The sequence below is a fragment of the Lissotriton helveticus genome, chromosome 2_1 (genome assembly GCF_964261635.1).
Source record: "Lissotriton helveticus chromosome 2_1, aLisHel1.1, whole genome shotgun sequence".
Lineage (NCBI taxonomy): Eukaryota > Metazoa > Chordata > Amphibia > Caudata > Salamandridae > Lissotriton > Lissotriton helveticus.
Genome location: NC_136059.1, coordinates 1,342,608,109 through 1,342,631,944, shown reverse-complemented (window position 1 = coordinate 1,342,631,944; position 23,836 = coordinate 1,342,608,109). Strand labels below are relative to the sequence as shown.

At 47.5% G+C, this 23,836-nt stretch overlaps 1 protein-coding gene and 1 long non-coding RNA gene across 6 annotated transcripts in view; one reads left to right on the top strand and one right to left on the bottom strand.

The window, feature by feature from the left end:
* Nucleotides 1-1,094: 1,094 nt before the first annotated feature.
* On the bottom strand, nt 1,095-14,487 carry LOC144818649 (uncharacterized). Its single transcript, XR_013607147.1, has 3 exons — nt 14,274-14,487; nt 2,338-2,488; nt 1,095-1,225 (listed from the first exon to the last, which is right to left on the bottom strand). It is a non-coding gene; the product is annotated as an uncharacterized LOC144818649 (long non-coding RNA).
* Nucleotides 14,488-14,661: 174 nt separating this feature from the next.
* AFF1 (ALF transcription elongation factor 1) overlaps nt 14,662-23,836 on the top strand; it is a 1,572,806-nt gene continuing 1,563,631 nt past the window's right edge. For 4 of the 5 annotated variants that reach the window (XM_078676278.1, XM_078676273.1, XM_078676275.1 and 1 more), the window contains exon 1: nt 14,839-14,965. The gene's annotated coding sequence lies outside the window, so the exon portion shown is untranslated. Of the gene's footprint in view, nt 14,759-14,838; nt 14,966-23,836 lie in introns of those variants that run through there. The other variant, XM_078676276.1, reaches the window with a different exon arrangement.

Here is a 23,836-nt window from a genome sequence, read left to right as displayed (position 1 = left end):
GTGGTTGTGCTTGTGTATATGGTGGTGGTTGTTGTGATGGGTGTTGTGGTGGTGGTAGGGGTGGTTGTTGTGGGTGTTGTGGAGGTGGTGGGTGTGGTGCTTGTGTGTGTGGTTTTGGGTGTGGTGCTTGTGGTGGTGGTTGTGGGGGTTGTGGGTGAGGTGGTGGGTGTGGTAGTTGTGGGTGGAGGGGTAGTTGTGTTGACTGTATGTTGTTTGGGGGTGTGTGCTGTGATTGTGTTTATGTGTGCATTTACTGCTTGTGTCTGTTGTAGTTGTGTGTGCAAAGGAGTGAATGTGTTTGGGACATGGCTGGGAATCGGGATGGGGAATGGGGCATGAGTTGGGTACAATGTTGGGTCAGTTGGAAGGCTGTGGTCAGTGGGAAGGCTAGGGTTCTAAGTGCTCTCTGCAGACCAGACATAGCACTATGAATGTCTTTCAGGTATGCTACCATTTGTTGCATGAGGCAACTAAGCCCCTGCATGGCATTCAGGAGTACAGTCTGACCTACCGAGATGTTTCATGAGAGGTCAATAGCCTTCTCACTCAGCGCAGCCAGGGGGAAGGGGGGGTAAGAGGGGCTAGGGTGAGGTGCCTGCAGTGAAGGAGACCAGTTTGGCCAACTGGGGAGGGATGAACAAGAGGGAAGGTGGAGATGGTTCTCTGGGTGGCAGACAATGATGCAGTTGGGATAGATCCTGCAGCATCCGTCACTACTAGAGACTACTCGGTTTGGGAGGCTTATGAAGACTATGTTGCTGAGATGTGGCCTCCATTGAAGTCCCCTCACCCTCCGTGCCACTCGGTCCCTCAGTTTGGGTGATCGCAGCACCTGAGCCACAGCAGCCAGCTGCTTCTCTTCCTACGTGGTCAAGGTCCCCTACACCTGCTGCTGAAGATGCTGTAACTAGTTAATAACAAGTTCTAAGACTTGGATATGCTGCGTACTGTTCACTTGGTGATTACCACCATCAATGTATTCAATTTATTTTAAATTTAAAATAATTTGTGTTTATTCAATTCATTTCAAAGAAATATTATAAACAAATCATAACATTTTCAATTATTTTTGCAATTCACTTTGTTTGTGACATTTTCCACAAATTCATTGCATGTACTTTATGTTTCAATACATGAAAACAACATTGTTTTACAAATTCATACAGCATTCAATCTCATGCCTGATGCATTTCGGGACGTGATAGTCCCTTCCTCAGGGGAAAATCTGTAAATTCAAAACAATGTGATTATTATCAAATCCATTAATATGGATGTCCATTTGAGCCCAACGCCCCAATCAATCTCTATTAGCAATTACAGGAAATTCAAGAAGATTCAAAAAAGGTCACATGCTGTCCTATAGCCATGATTAATAGTGCCCCTGGGGTGCCCCATAGTGATTTTGTAGTATTTGTACACCCAGTGTTTTTGAACAGGTACGAACTTTGAAAACACACAAATACAAAAACACTGGGTGTACAAACACTACAAAATCATTATGATTGATTTATTGTCTGGACATAATCAAGGACATTGAAATGTATGTTGGGTATGTGTTACTCTGCCACCAAAATGTACACATTTCTGTTTGTGTTGTTCCAAAAATTGTATGCCTCTCACAAATATTTCCCAAAACTCTGACTAACTTACGTGCACATTTGTGAAGACATCATGCAAATCTTTCACTATTAGCATGAATGGAACAGTATTTTGTAATCAAAACACATTTGGGATATGTTTTTAATCTAAAATGTAGCCATTTAATCTGTTGTTACTATACATTTTGTCTCATTTGCTCACTCTTGTTTGTGTACAAAAACTACTTACCAATGTAACGTTTGGAACATCCACTGTGTCATACATGCCTAGTATGCTATGTCACATGTAAGAGGGCTAACCTTACATTATTCACAATTGGGAAGGAGCATCACACCTGAAACCACAAAGACCTGTTTGGTACAACTGTCCCTTATAACATAAAACTACCTGATGTGTATTTGTTGTTTAGGCAGGCATGTGTCTGCTGAAACCAGTTCTTTAGTAGTGAACAGAAATCAGGTGATATCCTTTCCCAAAAATGCATATATAAAACACATCATCCAATACCTTGTGGAAAACGTATACCTTCAACAACGCTTCTTAATAGGACATGTGTGAACCATAATGTTGATCGCAAATTGTTGTTGTTGTAACAAAAATGTGTTATTTAACATGTTTAACTCCCACTAGAACATACCCACTTGATGCTGCTGTTGAGCAACCAACGGCTCATCAAGGTCCGGATAGGCCACCACAATTATGAGGGCCATTAGGGGATTCGGGGTACGGCACACGGACCTGCTGAGCTGGACTTTTAATGACTTCTTGGTCCAGTGTTGTAGGTACTCCCACCTCTTCCGACAGTGAATGCTGCACAGCTTGTAGACCACAGGGTCCGCCCCTTCTTTGCAATGGTCTTCCATATCTCCTTTTTCTGATGGGGGTTGACCTGTATGGATACAAGAAATAAAAGAAAAAAGAATTGATTTGTGACTTGTTTGTCTGTATTGATGTAGTACATTTTTACTACATTCATTACAAACATTACTCAAGGGTTACTAAAAAATACATTTATGTTAATCATTCAGGCAAAATAAAAACAATAAATATTATTTTTGTTGTAACCTGTTGACTACCCTTATCCCTTGTCATTTCCTAAATTCAACAATCCAGGCCAGTAACATCATCTAGGCCAGTGGGCTCCAACTTCTTCTGTGATGAGAGCTACGTCTCATCAATGAATATAATTGTGAAATACTGAAGGCTAAACAACTTGCGCATTGCAACCAGACACCCTCACGGCCAGCTACATTGACTTGAAGCTTAATGTGCAAAGAGCAAAATACTGAGGTTTGAACTAAATACCATGGGCATGATTACAATCTTCACAGATGGGATACTCTGTCACAAATGTGATAGATATCCCACCCGCCGTATTACATCTTCCACAAGATATAATGGAATTGTAATACGGCGGACAGGATATCCATCACGTTTGTGACGGAGTAACCCTGTCCGCCAAGAACGTAATCACGCTCCATGACTGAGGGCACTATGAAAGGGCTGCCATGTGTGCCTGCGAGAGCGTGCTCTTTGGGAATGTATGAACATGTGTTGGATATATTTGTATGGGTGACTGAGAGCCTGTGAAATTTAAACTACTTGTGTAATAAATAACTCTCCCTTTAATAGCATTCAGAAGCATTATTTTGTTCACAACTCTAAATTTGAGGTGACAAAGCTTTTTTTTCCAGAGTCCAATACCTATCAACTTGACTGAACATGAAAAAAAACCTTGCCTTTAGAATAATACATCAATCTGCAAAAGAGAGCTTATATCAATGGGTATTTCAAAGCTCTTCTTCTCTCACTGTGCTTTACGCTGTGACGAGACGTGATTTGACACAAATGACACTGCCACACCAGCAGCACTTCAAAATGATCATACTATCATCTCCCACACATAAATCACAAAGGCAGAGAATAGTGAATGTTCTTCAGCAAATCAGTCATGACTGCACCCACCCCTGACTCATACTCCTGGACACCCTCCCTCCGTCCTTCACCTTAGGACGCCACACTACCAGGGTTATCCCTCTATTGAACATATACCCAGAGCTACTGGATCACTCTTTGATGGATGTGATGTAATTCTAGTTTCATTGTCACCTGTAACACCTCTGCTTATCCTTGGAGAACTCAGTCCCAAACATCACCAGAAGAAGACCCTGTTTTCTTAACTTCTCTCAGATCACTCACTGTTCAGTAACCACACTGCTGTTACATATGCAAGGAATTCTTCTGAACACATACTTATCTATGGCATGCTTAACGCATTCCTCACACTCTATTAACACCTCTCCCTTTAATCATGCCATCATGGACAAGCGTGTCAGTAGCCCTCCTTTCACGGTTCTTTCAAACAAGATCCCTTTCTCTAAACTGAATCAGTCCTGTGAAGAAATGTGAGCATCCCTTTACCAAACCCATATTGGCCTCACATCCAGCGTGTGCACCACCTCATTTGGTGATTTGAATGTCACTCTGTGAATTGCATTTGTCTCACATTGTCAATCCCTACAAACTTGCCCCAACTGCCTCCTGTCCTCAACCCCTTATGGCTCCAAGTCTCTGCTCAGTGGGACCAAAAATGTTTGCTCCTTAACCAGGGCTAAGGAACATCTTGAGACTTACAATCAAGCCCTGGTTGCCCTCATATATTCTCCTTTAACTCAGAAAATCGACTTCACTTCACTTTCAGCAACTTACTTACTCCATGCGCGCCCATCAGCCTCTCCTCTATCTCAGCTATGGATTTTGCACCTTATTACACACCAGAAATCTCCATCAGGGCCAGCCTTGCCCTGCTCCTCATACCTGCACCCCTTTTACAATGGTTGTACCCCCATATATTTTAACTTTATACTTCACCCTCAGAAGGAATACTCATGCTCAAAACAGAAAACCCATCATAAACCCGATCTGGCCCTGCAGCCCCAATCTACTAAACCCCTGATTTTCACCTCCCACCTCTTATCATGCCTGGTACCACTTTTTAACTACTTCCTGAAATCAAATACCTACCCAACGTGCTTTAAAGCAGCTGTGATCCTATCTGGGCTTTGCAACATAACTGCAAACATTAACCCCCCCCTTCCAAACATTGTCCAGTCTCACAATTCTCTGGTCTTCTTAACAACTGAATGCCTTATTTTAGCCACTTCACTCTGTGTCTCAAAACACATAACGTTCTTAATCCTTCCCAACAAGGATTACACCTCCTTCATTCAACTGAGAATTTCCTTCCTAGTCTGGTCAAAATCATTACCACTGCACTCCTCAACCGCACCTCTACCTTAATTCTACTTCACCTCTCAGTAGTGTTTGGTAGTATTGCCCTTGCTATCTGAGACTTTACTGGTTCTGCTCTAGATTGGTTCTCATCTGATTTATCTGCACACTCATCATCCTTGTGGGTACTCACTCTCCTTTCTCACTCTTTTACCTTTGAATGACCCTCAAGAATCTCTCCTGGGGCCACGACTTTTCTCCATATATATCATCTCTCTTGATGACATCTCCTCCTCCGTGTTTCATATCAATTAAATGCTGATGCACCCCAAACTTCCTGCTCTCTGATTTCACATTTCATCTCCAGTCACAGGCCTCTGACTGCCTCATAGCAACCCGTACTGGATGCCTCCAGCTCTCTCATGAAGAGCAGGGGCATAGCTTCAGGGGGGTGATTGGGTTTTTACACCCCCCCTTCGGTATATATATTTTCTGATAAATGGTTGGGGACAAGTGCATACAGTCGGGTATGGTGTGGTGTCTGTCGGATTTCATCATAGATATTTAAAAAAACACAGAAAAAAAAGGACTCACACTCTCCCTCTCTCTGTTTTGAAAGTCTTCAAAAATATTGGTTATTTTACAAACTCTTGTATTTTCTCTTACTTAGTAACGCTACCAATCTGTATTCATCTGCCTTTCCACCTTAAGGTCCTCTCATATGACTTAACATTAAATGCCAGCGTGATTGCTAGAAAAGCTCGCCCCCCCCCCCCCCATCTCACTGACCAAGCTACGCACCTGATGAAGAGTTAATCTAAAACAGAGGTAATTTTATACCCGGACGCATCAGCACCTACCTCCATACCCATTGCTATCTCTTTTCCATCTAACGTGCTGACCCCATTACCAAAATACAAAAACCCTTGTGTACCAAACCTACCAATAGCTCAAATGTTTCATTACTGATACAGCCATGGTAGCCAGCTACACATCCAGGATTAGCCATTAAAGCAGTTCACTAGAACTTGGTGGTTGTGGCTTTTTGGGGGTTATGTGGAGAGATCCAGGAAGAGAGCATTGCTTCTAGTGTTGCTAGTATGCATAGTACGTTCTCATCTCATTGTGAGTACATACTGCTTTTTTTGGCATTTCTGGATGCGTACTATGTCTTCGGACGTTCTGATGCTTATGCAAGACACACTTTTAGTACTGTATAAAATAACAACAAACTGTAACTTTTCCCAAAAGGATGTAAAGTCATTGAATAAGAAGCAAGTAAATGAGAGTGATAAGAAAGCTAGCCAACGGTAAGCATCAGGCGGGTCTAATTCCACTATAAATTGTTAGTACGGTTTACATGAGGTAATTTGCAAAAAGCTGACTGTAGGCAAGACCTAAAAGGCCAGTTATAGGGGTGTACAATTAACCTTAACCCCAAATCGCGAATAGAGAGAGAGATATTTCTTTATTCGGTATTTCATAATAGAAATCCATAAAAGCAGTATTGTACATATTATTACAGTTATAAGCAGAAGATCAGTTATACAATAAAACTAAAAAGAAATAGTTAAAAAGAATATCACTTCACATTTCATTAAATTCATTGTTCTTTGTTTTGGGCGTGTTACTTACACATTTTTTCTGTGTTTAAAAATACATTTCCAAAAGTTAACAACGTGATAACAAATGGTTTCAGACTCTAAAAACTGAAGGCGCAACATGGCAGGACGGCACTGTCTGAAACCCCACGATTTTAACAATGATAGCAGCCAAAATTTGCGATGATCATGATAAAATTTGCAAAACAGTACAGTATGTATGGTGGTCTGCACTGATTTATCTTCACAAGGACAAAGACCTAAAATTGGCTCCCAAGCATTCGTCGCGGGAAAAGCTACTAGCCGATGGAAAAGGTTTAGTCTGAATATGGTTAGTAGAAGTCGATCGCAAATACCAATTTCAAGCGTTAGATAAGGCTGGATGGTGATGGTAGTCTGGACCATAATTGCGTGATGGACAGAGGCTTTACCTATTTCACTGGCGAGTCTTAGTCCATCTAAATGGCTCAAGGCCATTGCTTTCAGATCTTTCTTAGGTATCTCGCTGATCTTTGCTGGTGTGGTGTAAAATGTCTCTAGGCCTAGGTCTGTGAGGAAATTTCTAATATAGACGAGCCATCTTTGGTTAACGTGTTTTTATCAGAGGTCCAAATACGCCGCCATAATAGCAACGGTTGGATTTTTGACAGGTCCTCTATGTGTGGTATACCTAGTTCAGTGTGGCACGCGTATGTAGAAGATCGTCTTGGTGCTGCAAGGAGAAATCTTAGGAATGAGTTTTCTGCAACCTGTAAAGCACTAACATCCGCATGCCCCCAGACGCCGGCCCTGTACAGTGCAATTGTCTGGCATTTAGCACTGTAAATTTTCAGTAATTCCACAGGCGACCGTTTGCCCAATTTTTGTGAGAAGGACATCAGGGCTGCTATTGCTCTCTTAAAACAATGCTTCCTAGCCTCGACTGCCGCTTTCCAGGTCAATTTTTCATCTATTGTGATGCCTAAATAGGGGTACTGGGCCGTCACTTCAAGTTTTTGATCATTAAGGAATATGTCCTTGGGCCGTTTTCTCCCGGTGCCTGCCACCATTACGAAGGTCTTCTTAATATTAATGTGGAGGTCAAGACTGCCCATGAAATCCGAGTACCTGGAGAGTGCCTTCTGTAATTCGCGCGGGGTGCGTGCCAGTACGACGGCATCGTCTGCATAGAGCAGAGCAGGAATCAGGCGTTGTTTTGCTTGTGGGAGGTCCTGGGCCCCCCTCAAAAGCTCCACCTCCAAGCTGTTTGTATAGAGGGAGAATAAGAAGGGCGCCAGGACACATCCTTGCCTGACTCCACGCTCTACTCCAAAAGGTGCCGACAACTCGCCCTTCGTACCGAAACGGACTCTCGCGGAAGCCTTGGAATATAATTCCCTCAAGAAATCTAAAAGTGGGGGATCCACTCCCATTTGTGACAGTACAGACCAGAGCTTTGTGTGGGACACGCAATCAAAAGCTGCGGACAAGTCCACATACACCATGTAGAGTCTGTCCTGTTTTGCGTGAATATATTTTCCCAAAATCATAGATAGATTTAAGGCCTGTTCTACTGTCCCGAAGCCTTCCCGGAATCCAAATTGTAAATCGGACAGGACACCCCTTTCCTCCGCCCACTGCTGGAGTCGCTCAAGGACAACCCTGTCAGCTACCTTGCCCAACGAGTCCAGCAGTGAAATAGGGCGGTAGCAAGTAGGTTCCTGGCGGTCTCCCTTTTTAAAAATTGGGACCATGACGGACTTGGTCCAAGACTCCAAAAGCCCCTTTTTTGCGGCTGCCGTACATACCCTAGTGAGTATGGGGGCCCAGAGGTCTACGTTGTATTTAAAAATGTCCACCGGGTCTCCTTCGGGCCCGGAGCTTTTCCATTTTTGCTTAGTTTTAGAGCCAGGAGGACCTCAGAAATGTCAAATTCTATGGAAATAGGGTATACGGCGGCTGCATGGGTTTCATCATCACTTTCTATATGTGTTTTCCTTTTTTGGAAGATTTTTGAAAAATGGGATACCCAAACTTCTTCTTCTATCTTGGGCTAAAAATTCCACGGACTCGATAATTCTCGCCCCGGTGCCTCCTCGACTCACGGGTTCACACTCTGCTACTCTGGGCAATAGCTTGCTTAATCTCCACAACGGCCCCTCGCGGCGGGATGCCTGGCTTTCACCTTGTGGATACCCTGCTATCTCGCAGGGGAATACCAGGAAGGGTTCCCTAAGCAAGCGCCGGGAAACCCACTGCGGGTAGCTGTGCGCTGTATAAGCTCAACTACATTTACATTTACATATAGCCACTTCGATTTTAAGGATGTTATCGTCAACCAGGAATGGGGACCTTACTACTCTCCAAAAGGCCCCGCTATTTTTATCAAGGGCACTTTTGTGTAGTTCGTCCCACAAAGCCTGTTTTAGTTCGGCTTTTTTCTGATTCCGCGCGAACAGATATTCTTTTCTGAGTGTGGCAATTAACTGAGGATCTCTATCATCGTTGTTCAGGGCCACTTTTAATTTAGAGTGTGCCAATGTGCAGTCATGGTTAAACCAACCTTTCTTATTTGATGTTTCTGCTTTTGGCTTTGCTGTGAGAAGGCTCTTGATAGTGTCTAGAATTATGGAGAAATTGCTTAAAACTTCCTCCTCTATCACCGTTAGATCTAGGCATTTTATGATGTGGGGATAGACAGATTTAATCAACTCTTCAGTAATTTGCCCGGGATTTATCTTCCCCCATTTTAAAGTGTACCCATTTAGCTGACCCATATGTAATTTATTCTGGCTCAGAGCTTTTACTATCGTTAAGGTAAGGGATTGTTGATGGATTAAATTCAGTTCTAACCTAAGGGCCGAATGGTCACTTAGTGTGTTAGGTAGAACCTCGAAGTGCTTGGCCCTGTTTAACAGTCCATCTGATAGGAGGATATAGTCGACTGTTGAGTGGTGTCCCCTCCCCACATATGTTGGCTCTAACTGCTTGATGTTACAGTTCAAGCTATTGACTATTTGAAGATCCAAGTCTGATAATAGGTCGTTCATCACAGTTCCCAGTTTGGTATGACGGAAATGGGTAAGGGGGTTATCCTGCTCAGTCGCCATCCCACCACAATTTTTTTCAAAATGTGGGCAAGGATGTAGATTGAAGTCCCCCCCCCCATAGGAAAAAACAGCACCTTTACCTCCTTTAGCCTGTCTAAGATTAGAGAGTTTCTCGTTAAGGTTTGATACCACCCTCAGAAATTCTCCTTCCTCCAAGTTGTTATAGAAATTAATAAGCAGAACTGTCTCATTTTTGGGTAAGGAAAGGGAGAGAAGCTGAAAATTAACATCCAGTTCAACAGTAGTTATTTTTGATTGCTGGATAGTGTTTGCTATATAAATATTTAATCCCCCCTTAGGCCTGCCCATGCTCCCTATCAATGCTGGGGAAAAATACGTCCTAAATCCCAGGAGGTGAAGTTCCGTCAATGACCATGTCTCCTGAAGGCAGACAATTTGTTGTCTACCTAGGAAGCTCATGGCGCTCCCATCTTCATTCTTGGAGCGAAGACCGGCGATGTTCATAAAAACAACGCCCAAAACTTGGGTGTCCTTATTGGGAACATCTCCTATATGTGGTTCAGAGGTAAGCTCCGGCTCCACTGACTTAGGCCTCGGATGGTCTTCTGCCAGTGATGGGTCAATCGACTGACTCAAGAGCACTATATCTATTCATTGTTGGGATTCCATTCCAGCCCTCCCAACACGGTGGCTCTCTATAGGAATCCCTCTGATGTTGTCCTCCCCACTCTTCCCTTTCTCTACCCCGATATCGAGGGCCCACTGTGTGCCAGGATCCATCGTAATGGTAACCATTACGGTGTCTCGGGGGGTAAAAGAAGGAAAGGCGCTTTGTTCCTATACCGCCAGTTAAACTCGGGTGTTCCCACGAACAGATATGGTCAACCAATCTAGGATCTTCAAAGGTAATAAGGACGCAGTCTCCCTGTATTGTTTTCCTGCCATGCCCTACCCAAGGAGCTCTTCTAACCATCAGGATCTTGGTTGAACAATAGGGAGGAAGTGGCCGGTTCGTACTAAGCCAATGTTGGGCCTTGTTCTTTAGTGACCAATTTGGTTCAGATTTTTGATCCGCCAGTTCTGGGACGCCAGTCATTACGACAACAAAGGGACTCGCTTCTGGCGGCAGGTTGACGGAAAATCTTCCGTCAGAAGGTCCTCTATCCCACCCTCTGTTCAGTTGTGTTGGTGGTGTTTTTGGACCTGTGTTGGTATGTTCCAGGTTAGTATTAGTGATGAAATTTGGAGTATTAGTTAATGGCTTCTCTGTGATCTTATTTTTGGCCACTATGGTTTGACTTGGTTTAGCTACTGCTCCTGGAAGAATAGATTTTTTATTTTGGGCAGTGGGGGTAGAGCAGGGATGCTTCCCTCCCCCGACTTTTTGTACCCCCTGATTTGGGTTGGCTTTTATAGAGGTTGAAAGTTTGGCTAGTACTTTTTCTATCTTAGACAGCCTAACTTCTAATGGTGTAAAAATTTGCTTTAGTAAGTCTCCAATTTTTAATAGCAGTTGGGTGTTGGAATTATCGTCTGCCTCCTTTCTTAATGGTGAATTGGTTGCAATTTCCACACTAATAGGGGCCGGGGTGTCATGTGGTGTGTGATGTATAATCACCGTGTGGATGTCCTGATCTCCTGTCAAAGGGGTACAGGGGCGCTTCTCTGCTGTCTTAATTGGAGCTTTATTGGGTTTTTTAGTTTTTTGATTTGTTGGGCCTGCATGTTTTTTTTTTCCTTATTGCTCCCTCTCTCCTCCCTCTTGACTGCCTTATCTCTTCAGGGGTAGTTTGGATCGCTAAATCCGGGGTCTTTTCTAGATCCAAAGTTAATTGTGTTTCAGAAAGCTGTGAGACTGATAGGTCGACTGTGTTTGGTAAACTCTGCCTTTGACCACAGCCTTCACTCCGTCTTGAATCCCTACGGTGATCCGGCATTCTTGCATCAGCCAGGTGACCCATGGAGGATCTTTTTGCGTTAGCTAAATCTTGGGACACTCTACGTTCCATGAGCGAAATACTCTGGTCTATAAACGAGTTAGCCCTGGTGATGAAGCTATCTATAGGACCTATGAGTTGCCCTTCCTTTGGGGCGGTTTTACTTCTGCTTCCTCGAGTAGACATAATAAAAATTTAAGGAATACTAAAGTTAAGATAAAAACAGTGAGTGATAAATATAAATATCCCTGATATTAATTTAGGACAGAAGAAAGGGTACAAACAGTTCGGAAGATAGTCCTGGGTGATGGTAATTTTTAGAGGGGGGGCCCAGCCCGGTCTTTTACGGTCTCTAACGGGCTACAACGGGCCCACCCTTGGCCCGGGCATCGCCCGGCGCCGTCCTGCGTGCGCGATGTAAGGCGTGCCTTTATGTGAGGAAGGCTGGGGGCGGGAAGAGTCACAGGTGCGCCTGGTGTACTTCGCGCACAGAACTCTGGGACTCGCAGTCCCGCACCCTCACAGCCAAGTCTCCACCCCGGCAAAAGCGCAAAAGGTCCAGGCAGGACAGGTCCTCAGCAGTCCTCCAAACGGCAGGGAAGAAAGAATACCTCCAAACAGCTGCGAGCGGCGCCCGCGGAGCGTGGGCCGCGAGCCGTAGATAAGCACAGGGAAGGCTGGGGGCGGGAAGAGTCACAGGTGCGCCTGGTGTACTTCACGCACAGAACTCTGGGACACGCAGTCCCGCACCCTCACAGCCAAGTCTCCACCCTGGCAAAAGCGCAAAAGGTCCAGGCAGGACAGGTCCTCAGCAGTCCTCCAAACGGCAGGGAAGAAAGAATACCTCCAAACGGCTGCGAGCGGCGCCCGCGGAGCGGGGGCCGCGAGCCATAGATAAGCACAGGGAAGGCTGGGGGCGGGAAGAGTCACAGGGGCGCCTGGTGTACTTCGCGCACAGAACTCTGGGACACGCAGTCCCGCACCCTCACAGCCAAGTCTCCACCCCGGCAAAAGCGCAAAAGGTCCAGGCAGGACAGGTCCTCAGCAGTCCTCCAAACTGCAGGGAAGAAAGAATACCTCCAAACGGCTGCAAGCGGCGCCCGCGGAGCGGGGGCCGTGAGCCGTAGATAAGCACAGGGAAGGCTGGGGGCGGGAAGAGTCACAGGTGCGCCTGGTGTACTTTGCGCACAGAACTCTGGGACTCGCAGTCCCACACCCTCACAGCCAAGTCTCCACCCCGGCAAAAGCGCAAAAGGTCCAGGCAGGACAGGTCCTCAACAATCCTCCAAACGGCAGGGAAGAAAGAATACCTCCAAACGGCTGCGAGCTGCGCCCGCGGAGCGGGGGCCGCGAGCCGTAGATAAGCACAGGGAAGGCTGGGGGTGGGAAGAGTCACAGGTGCGCCTGGTGTACTTCACGCACAGAACTCTGGGACTCACAGTCCCGCACCCTCACAGCCAAGTCTCCACCCCGGCAAAAGCGCAAAAGGTCCAGGCAGGACAGGTCCTCAGCAGTCCTCCAAATGGCAGGGAAGAAAGAATACCTCCAAACGGCTGCGAGCGGCGCCCGCGGAGCGGGGGCCGCGAGCCGTAGATAAGCACAGGGAAGGCTGGGGGCGGGAAGAGTCACAGGTGCGCCTGGTGTACTTTGCGCACAGAACTCTGGGACTCGCTGTCCCGCACCCTCACAGCCAAGTCTCCACCCCGGCAAAAGCGCAAAAGGTCCAGGCAGGACAGGTCCTCAGCAGTCCTCCAAACGGCAGGGAAGAAAGAATACCTCCAACCGGCTGCGAGCGGCGCCCGCGGAGCGGGGGCCGTATATAAGCACAGGGAAGGCTGGGGGCGGGAAGAGTCACAGGTGCGCCTGGTGTACTTCGCGCACAGAACTCTGGGACTCGCAGTCCCACACCCTCACAGCCAAGTCTCCACCCCGGCAAAAGCGCAAAAGGTCCAGGCAGGACAGGTCCTCAACAATCCTCCAAACGGCAGGGAAGAAAGAATACCTCCAAACGGCTGCGAGCTGCGCCCGCGGAGCGGGGGCCGCGAGCCGTAGATAAGCACAGGGAAGGCTGGGGGCGGGAAGAGTCACCGGTGCGCCTGGTGTACTTCACGCACAGAACTCTGGGACTCACAGTCCCGCACCCTCACAGCCAAGTCTCCACCCCGGCAAAAGCGCAAAAGGTCCAGGCAGGACAGGTCCTCAGCAGTCCTCCAAATGGCAGGGAAGAAAGAATACCTCCAAACGGCTGCGAGCGGCACCCGCGGAGCGGGGGCCGCGAGCCGTAGATAAGCACAGGGAAGGCTGGGGGCGGGAAGAGTCACAGGTGCGCCTGGTGTACTTTGCGCACAGAACTCTGGGACTCGCTTTCCCGCACCCTCACAGCCAAGTCTCCACCCCGGCAAAAGCGCAAAAGGTCCAGGCAGGACAGGTCCTCAGCAGTCCTCCAAACGGCAGGGAAGAAAGAATACCTCCAAACGGCTGCGAGCGGCGCCCGCGGAGCGGGGGCCGTATATAAGCACAGGGAAGGCTGGGGGCGGGAAGAGTCACAGGTGCGCCTGGTGTACTTCGCGCACAGAACTCTGGGACTCGCAGTCCCGCACCCTCACAGCCAAGTCTTCACCCGGGCAAAAGCGCAAAAAGTCCAGGCAGGACAGGTCCTCCTCAGCAGTCCTCCAAACGGCAGGGAAGAAAGAATACCTCCAAACGGCTGCGAGCGGCACGAATAGAGCCTCCTGTATATTTTGACTGCCGTTGAAATGTGGTATTTGTACATGATGATGCAACACAGGTGGCTGTCGTGGACGGCCAAGCAGGTCAATTTATTGGAAAGGCCACGATTACCAAAAAATACAAACCTCATGTCATTCGTAAATATTTCAAAGGAAGAAGTGGGGATAGTCATGAGTGTTTTGGAAGAAGGTGGAAATATGGCCCTCCTGCTGCCGGCTCGGGCTCCCAGTCAGTCAGTGAATCGACGTTACTGGAGCAATCTCCTCCCACGTCTCGATCCTCAGCAGTTCTCTAGAGCGCACGCTCCAAACTCGTGTCTGGCGCGCGCTGCGGTTTCCCAGCACGCGCCTCTCTCCCTCCTCCACAGGTGGCCGGGGCGTGCGGCCAGGTTGTCAGTGGTCCAGGTGGAGCAGCTGTAACTCCCCAGCCCCTCCCACACGCAGCTGTGCGCGCGCGCCGGCTGAGCGGGTAGCCGGGACTGGACTTGCTGTATGCCCCGCTAAATAGGTCAGAGAAGAAAGTGGCAGTACTGGAGCTCCGCCGGATCAAGTAGGGGTGTCAGTGAGTAAAAGCCGCCCCCGCCGAAGCTGGCACACTACCACCGAAGCAGGTGAAGGGGCGGGGTCTAGAGTTGCCGAACCTTTGCTGTTGTCCCTTGGCTGAAGTCCGCGCACTACCCGGGCAGTGGGGAATGTCGAAGTAATGGGAATAGTTGGCATAATCAGAGGGGACGGGAGTGAGAAGGGCAAAACGGATGTGGATAAAACCGGAGAGTAAAAAGTTGTGCTGGCAGCAGTTTACCACTCACCGCTTCCAGGTGTGCGTGTAAATATATATTCGGTTTTAAATTGTAGTACTTGTTCGCAAATAAGTATACCTATGTGTGGTTGTAGTAGGTATATTTGTGCAAAGTTCCCATTTTATCTCATAGCATGAGGACACTCCAGTTGTTTGATGTTTCTTGACCAAGGCGTTTATTTTGTCTCAGTGCTGCATTATCTAAGCTAGTAGTAGTTTGTTCAATTGAACCCCATTATATAATCACACCAGGAACACAGATTTTGGGGCGGGGGGGGGGGGGGGGGTAAGTCTATGACTGAAAATGTTATCAGTGTAACACGAATCCATATGGTAATCATTTACCTATGTACATGGTAATCAATGTGTGTAGTTATACTGCTGCCTAAATAGATGACTATGTGAATGTGTGTGTACTAGTCTTTGTGTAGGTATGCATTTGTGTTTGTATACAGGTATCTCTGTGGCTTAATGTATAGCTATAACTGTGTAGGAATGGTCACATGGGCATATAGATGTGAACACGTAGGTGCATTGGCATACCTATGTGTGTCGAGGTAGAATTGTATTTGTGTATATGTATACCAATATATTATCAGTATAAGAATAGAACTATTCTCATATGTATATATTTACCTGTATTGTTTTAGCATGATGTGATACTGCATGTATTTGTATACTGGTACACCTTTGTGTGTGTATACGTAGGAAAATATGTATGGGCGTGTGTTTTTTTATGTTCTTGTCATTTACCTTGCCCCCCCTCCCTCCCCATCCTCTTACTCCATACCTCGATCATCGTGCTATGCCATTCTCCTCATTTCAACCAATATAATCTCTCTGGATTCTATGCTGAATGTTATCTGTCTGTCTCGACTCTGCTAAAAATGCATGCATAACAGAACACAACCACCCACCCCCCAAAAAACTAACACCAAGTATACAAACACTTGGGAATTCTAGATGTTAGATCGAAGTCCATGCATGAGTAAGAGGTCAAGGTGCCAGAGTCCATGGAAATCCAGAGTTTTGCTGTGGCGTAGTATAAAATACTTTAGGAACAATGTTGCTCAAGAAGGGGGGAAGGAACAACTTTTGCGCATTACTGTAGGGTAGTGTTTAGGTCTCATTTCAGTATCCTCCAGATGCACCCTCGTTAAGTTTAGGGAGCGGGTGTGGTGGCCATGTACATCTCAAAGGGCGCCCAGGTATCCCTAGGTCAACTAGGTGCCGGCATGAGGTACTAGTATAATGGCAATCCTTCTTGGCATCAGGCGGCATTAACTAATCAGCTGCACATATTAGGTACAGTAGCGTGCCCCCACTGCACACCCACTCGGCTCTTAGCCAGCAATAGTAGCATTGCAAGACCCTGTTCTCAGGGCCGGTCGCTCCACCCACCGCACGGCCCCCGTGTGTGTCCTGGTCTCCACCGCCGCCTGCCGCAAGTTCGCCGCTGCTCCTGTTGCCCTGAGTATTATGTGCATCCTCTGCTCTGTGCCCTGCTAATTTGTCTTGTGCCACTGTTTTGATTACACTTGTATTTACTGTTTTTACTGTATTTACTGTCCTTCCTGTGCCCCTGCCTACCTCGAGGCTTGCCCCCTCGCCGCTCTCCCCGTGATTGTTTTTTCCGCTCTGTGTCCCCCCGCTCCCGCCCCCCTGCGGCCCGCCCCCTTTTCTCTTGTGTACCCGATCCCGATTCGCCGCCCCGCTCCCAGCTGATCCTCCCTCCCATTTTGCCGTTTATGGCGGAGACCGCGCGAACGCGCCAAAGGCAAGCCCGTCTACGCCCGTCCGTGCCAGGACCCTTGGCCCCCGACGATGCCAGCCCACAAGAGGGACTTACGACGCCACCACCCTCCACGCACCCAACGCTGGCCAAAACCCGCCTGCTACCGAGCCAACCCGAAACGCGCCCACGGACCCTTCACCTGCCAAGCCTGCAAATTCTCCTGCCTCCGAACCTGCACCACTCCCGCCAAGCCAGACACCAGCAACAATCACCTCCAGTGCATCCGGCTCAACACCCGCTCCGTCCACAGCAGGCACGCCGTCGAACTCTGAACATCCTCTACTCAACATCACCATACGTCGCTTTCCTCAGAAACCTGGATGAATGCCTCCTCGGCCCCCGACATCGCCATAGCCATCCCGCATGGCTACAAGATCACCTGGAAGGACCGCGTCAACCAAACCGGAGGAGGCATCGCCATCGTCCACAGAAACACCATCCGAATCACGACCAACTCCGAAGACACCCTCACCGCCGCCGAGCACCTTCACTTCCAGATACACACCGACCCCAAGACCACCCTCAGAGGCACTCTCATCTACAGACCCCCGGGACCACGCACACAATTCAGCGAAGACATCGCAGACTTCGTCAGCCAGCACGCCCTAACCTCCTCAGACTACATCCTCCTAAGGGACCTCAACTTCCACCTGGAGAACAACAATGACAGCAACACCACCACCCTGCTGGACAACCTCGCCAACCTCGGACTCAAGCAACTGGTGGACACCCCCACCCATTACCTCTGCCACACGCTAGACCCCATCTTCTCCTCCAGCAAGCACATCTCCTTCAGCCACTCCAACGGACTACACTGGACAGATCACAGCTGCGTCCACTTCAACTTCAGGAGAACCACGACCCACCACCACCCGCAACAGGTTCCCCGCAGAAGCTGGAGCAAGATCACCACCGACCAACTCATCACCTCCCTCAGCCAGCACCCTCCCACCAACACGAGGGACCCCAACGAAGCAGCCCGCAACCTCACACAGTGGCTCACCAACTGCGCCGATGAACTCGCACCACTGAAGAACCCTCCCAACAGACCCGGCAGCAAGAAAGCCTCGTGGTTCACCAACAACCTCAAAAACTCCAAGAAGACCTGCCGCACCCTCGAGAAAGCCTGGCGCCACGACCAGACAACAGAAAACATGACAGCCCTCAAGAACGCCACCCGCAAGCACCACCAGCTGATCCGCACCACCAAAAGGACAACATTCAAAGAATGACTGGACAACAACACCCACAACAGCAAGGAACTCTTATGCATCGTTAAAGAGCTCTCCAACCCCAGCGCTTGCAACAACGACATCACACCCTCGCAAGACCTCTGTGACTCACTCGCCTCGTTCTTTCACCGCAAGATCACCGACATACACAACAGCTTCGGCGCACAGACCACGCACCCAAACTCCGAACCTGAGCCCCCCCACCACCACCCTCTGCACCTGGACCCCAGTCAGCACCGAAGACACCACCCGCATGATGAACACCATCCACTCCGGCTCCCCAACCGACCCCTGTCCACACCACATCTTCAACAAAGCCGACTCCATCATCGCACCCCAACTCCGGGACATCATTAACAGCTCCTTCGCATCCGCCACCTTCCCGGAGAGCTGGAAATATGCCGAGCTCAGCGCCCTCCTGAAGAAACCCACCGCGGACCCCACGGACCTCAAGAACTTCCGCCCGATCTCGCTCCTCCCTTTTCCTGCCAAAGTCATCGAGAAGACCGTCAACAAGCAACTCTCCGCCTTCCTCGAGACAAACGGATCCCTCGACCCCTCACCGTCCTGTTTCCGAGCAAACCACAGCACCGAGACCGCCCTCATCGCAGCCACCGACGACATCAGGTCCCTGCTCGACAATGGGGAAACAGCTGCCCTCATCCTCCTGGACCTCTCAGCAGCCTTCGACACCATATGCCACCGCACCCTGATACAGCACCTCAGCAACACCGGAATCCAAGGAACGGCCTTGGAGTGGATCATCTCGTTCCTCACCGGAAGAACTCAGAGAGTCCGCCTCCCCCGTTCCGATCCGCGGCCACCGAAGTTATCTGCGGCGTTCCGTAAGGTTCCTCGCTCAGCCCCACCCTCTTCAAAGTCTACATGAGCCCCCTCGCAGCCATCGCACGCCAACACAACCTAAACATCATTTCCTACGCTGACGACACCCAGCTGATCCTCTCCCTCACCAATGACCCCGCCACCACCAGAGCCAGCCTCCAGGAAGGAATGAAAGACGTTGCGGAATGGATGAAGCTCAGCCGTCTGAAACTGAACTCAGACAAGACGGAAGTCCTCATCCTGGGACCATCACCCTCTGGCTGGGACGACTCCTGGTGGCCACCTGCCCTGGGCACCGCCCCCAAGCCAACGGACCATGCACACAACCTGGGCTTCATCTTGGACTCCTCCCTCACGATGACCAAGCAAGTCAACGCCGTCTCGTCATCCTGTTTCAACACCCTGCGCATGCTCCGAAAGATCTTCCGGTGGATCCCCACCAAAACCTGGAAGACGGTCACCCAGGCCCTCGTCACCAGCCAACTGGACTACGGGAACACCCTCTACGCTGGTACCACAGCCAAACTCCAGAAAAGACTCCATCGGATACAGAACGCTTCTGCACGACTCATCCTGGACATCTCCCGTCGATGCCACATCTCTGCCCATCTGAGAGACCTGCACTGGCTCCCCGTCAGCAAGAGGATCATGTTCAGACTCCTCACCCACGCACACAAGGCTCGCCACAACATGGGCCCCAAATACTTCAACAGCCGCCTCACATTCTACACACCCACCCGCCAGCTCCGCTCCGCCGGCCTCGCCCTCGCCACCGTCCCACGAATTCGCAGAACCACCTCCGGAGGAAGATCCTTCTCCTACCTGGCGGCCAAGACATGGAACTCCCTCCCCACCCACCTACGGCGGACCCAGGACCATCTCGCCTTCAGGAAACAACTCAAGACCTGGCTGTTCTAGAAGTAGCAACTCCCCCCAGCGCCTTGAGACCCTAGCGGGTGAGTAGCGCGCTATACAAATTCGCTGATTGATTGATTGAAGAGCCTGCAAACACCGTCATGAACGTCCTTCGCATACCCCAGGAGAGCCACCACAGGCTTTTGCGAAATCACGGTGGCCGTAATTTCTTCACTCTCAATATCTGATCCCAGTATTTTGCTATGAATGAGCAGTCCCAAGCCAAGTGCAAGAAGCCAGCTCCCTCCTCCCAGCATCACAGATATCTATCACTTTATGTTAGGCCTGTTCGTTGGAGTCAGAGGGGGGTACTGTATTGTTTGTGGATAAATTGTATATGTACTAGACGGAGCCTATAGTTTGAAGAGAGAATGCTGGTTGGGGCGCAGCACTGGCACCATAGTCTGGTGGTTTTGCGAACTAATGCTTTCACTGTAGGGTCTGTGTTCGACTCATGGTCACTGGTACAAATCCCAGCGGGTCCACTCAGCCTTTTATCCTTCTGAGGTCGATAAAATGAGTGCCATTGAGTTGGGTAACAATAAACATGTTATTCAGTGCCGAGATACCCTTCTGGGTGAATGTGCACCTTACAAATACACGTTGTGTGTGTGTGTAGATGTTTGTGCCAATGGAGTCAAATAATCCTTATTCGGATTTATATTCCAATCCGTAAAAGATATGAGCTACAATGAAAGGTGTTAACACATATAAACTCCACACACCTACTGGCATACAAAAAGTGTCATATTTAAAACAAAATATTTACAATTGAGTAAAATTCTTTACTAAAATATTAATAATACATTTTTGTGTACAATGGCGGATACATTAATCCTGTTAAGAACAAGGAGACGGCATCCTAGCAAGTAGTTTAAAAGAAAAAACTAACAAATTCAACAACAAAAAAAGAAAAAACGACGAGGGTTTCAGTAAGTTAACATATCTCAGCAACCATTTCAAATGTCTTCAAAACGTAGGCCTTCTAAATGAATCCGATTTTTACACCCACGAAGAGCCATCTTAATAGATGCAAGAATCACATCACAAATATGTAAAGTAGACAATAAAAAAATAAAGATAAGGGCTTTCTGATTATGAATCACGACCTGCAACAAAAAGAGGGCACGAAGTAGAACACCTAATGTTGCTGTAAAATTTACAGAGTAACATAAAGTGTGTTGTCTACATTTGAGCCTTGCCTTGGCATCTTGGGAAACTCCGGGGCCGCAATTCTATCTTTGGGAAAACGGTTAAGTAATAAATCAGCTCTAGGTGTAATATGGTCAACTAAAATCTATCATGGGCATTTTCCACCTCCACCAGATAATATTGCATCCCCTGTTCGGGTTGACTCAGACAATACCTTTTGACCGTGGGTTCCATATTTTCATGGTATTCTCTGTGAATATCCCTTTTTTCTATCCAGATCATTTGGATTTCTCTTTGACTAAATTTCAAGATGCGGTGAGGTTCTAAGCGATTAGGCACTTCACCTATTTTGCATAGTAACTAGGGAATTTGGTTAAAATTATACACACCCAAGCAGTCCCTTCTAACGACCCTGGAAACCTTCATGGCCTGTTTCGACCTTATATCATACCACCTCAGTAATGTTTTGCGGTGAATGGTGTCCTCAAAAAATTTAATTCCTCGTTATTTATGCACTTTAAAAGTTGGCATTGAGCTAGGCACAGCTAAAAGTCTACGTAAAAAAGTATTTTCTTGGACATTGAAAAGGTTATGCTTTTCCCTACCCCGTATCTGATGTCCTTATAAGGCTACGGGTCGGCATTTGCTTTTGTACAATTTTATAATTTCTCTTAGAGGCTTACTACCTATCTTCTTAGCAAAACCGAAAATAGCAGCTACAGTCCTAATACATTTTAATTTAGCTATTGCCAAATGGGGTAGCCAATCACCTTTCTGTGAAAAGGTGATACCCAAGTAACTAAACTTTTACCACTTCTAATTTATGCCCCATGGCATAATAACTCTTCCCTTATCTTCACTTCATCCCACAGACCATAATATAAGTCTTAATTATATTTAATTAAAGATCTCTACTCTCCATAAAATGTAAAAAAAATGTACCCCCAAAAGTTGGAGACCATGAGCACTGTGTCATCTGCATAAAGCAAGATGGGGTTGGGACGGGCACTCAGCCCGGGGGCATCCCCCTTCACATTCTGCAGGACTCTTATCCACCTCGTTTATATATAATGAGAACAATAACAGTGCAAGGACACATCCCTGTCTCATCCCCCCCGTCCCTCTGAATTTCTCCGAAAATTCTCCAAACTTTCCAGAATGCACAGTAGATATTAAAGAGGTGCACAAGTAAGAAAGGAAACCAACAATATCCCTTGGGGCGCCCATGTCCGTAAGAACCTGCCATAATTTGGCATGGTTCACAAGATCAAAGGCGCTAGACAGGTCTGCAAAACATAAATATGTGTCCTTCCTTTACCAGAGTATATTTGCTAATGATAAAGGTGCAAATTTGTTCCATGTACCACAGAACCTATCTCCTTCTTAAACCTGTATTGTGTATACGCCATTTTCCTCAGCCCAGTTTCCCAACCTTGGGAGAATCACTCTACCATGATTTTAATTGAGGAATCTAGGAACAATATAGTCCAATAACACCTAGCATCACATCTATCTCCCTTTCTAAAAATGGGGATGATCACACTTTCTGTTCAAGTTTTCAGGAACAATCATTTGCAGCGGCATTTGGAATTTGGGTAAGGATCGGGACCCATAGAGAAGGATTTGACTTAAAGGCATCCATTGGGACCCCATCGGGTCCTGGGGCTTTTCCTAAGGCCCTACTCTTTAGTGCTGCATCATCTTCCTCCATGGTGGTTAACTCTAAAGTCGTAAAATGTATATTACTACAAGTATCTGAAGGTATGTTAATAGCAGCACTATCTGGGTTAAAGATAGCTCCAAAATGAGTAGACCAAGTATCTGGCAGTACAGAAACTTCAAGAGTAGGTGTGAAACTATCTAAAAGAAAGGGTGAATTTACTATTTTCAAAAACAAAGTGTTATCACTGGTTTTCGCTGCCTTGTCTGAATCTGTCCAAGCCTGCTACTGGAGTTCCTTTTGTCTTGCATCTAGCTCCAACCTGTTATTTATTCTTAGAACCCTATTGTTAATCCCATCACTGGGGGTATCTTGGAGGGCCTTTCTTAGTACCTCATTCGCTCTAGAGCAGGACAAATTGAACCACTGTGGTTCATTTGATCTTTTGCCCCCCCTTTTTAGCAGGTCTATGTAGTTTGTTTGAAATGCGTGTGGTAATATTACCAAAGGCTTCCACCAATTTGCTATATTCCTTGCCAATTTCTGTACAAGTAACAAAGGAGTCCTATTGCTCTAATATAATGCTTTTAAGTAATTCTGGTTAGTTACCGCCAGCCTATTTAATAGTAACCCCATGTTTCCGCAACATTTTAATGGGTGGAACAATATCCAAAACCTCTCCACTGTTTTATGGAGTAATTGGGGTCAGGGCTAGCACAACATGGTCGCTTAACATAGTACATAAAATAGTAAGGCTTTTAACTATGCTAAGGTCTTTAGAAGAGATCTTAATATGTTAATTTGTAGATGAATGTCCATTACCAAAAAAAGTTGGCCTCACAGAACCCCCCCCCCCCACCCAGTCTGATCAATTATCTCTAAATTCTATTTGTATAAAGTTCTGTTAAGTGATTCAGCATAGGAATCATGTGGAAGATACGATTGATTAAATTCAAAACAATATAAGAACACAGACTGCTCTACACTGCTTCTGGCATTTATCTATATTAATAACTCCTGCCCAAATCAATCAATCAATCAGGGGAATTGTAAGCGCGCTACTCACCTGTGAGGGTCTCTAGGCGATTGGGGAGGGGAGGTAGCAGATCCATTCAGTCGAAGAGCCAGGTCTTCAGAAGGAGTTCAGGGAGGGCAAGCGTTTGATGTTGGTTGGGAGCTCGTTCCAGGTCTTGGGCACGATGTAGGGGAAGGATCTTCCCCCTGCTCTGACTCTGTGGATGCGTTGGGTTTCGGTGAGGAAGAGGTTGGCGGAACGGAGATTTCTTTTGGGTG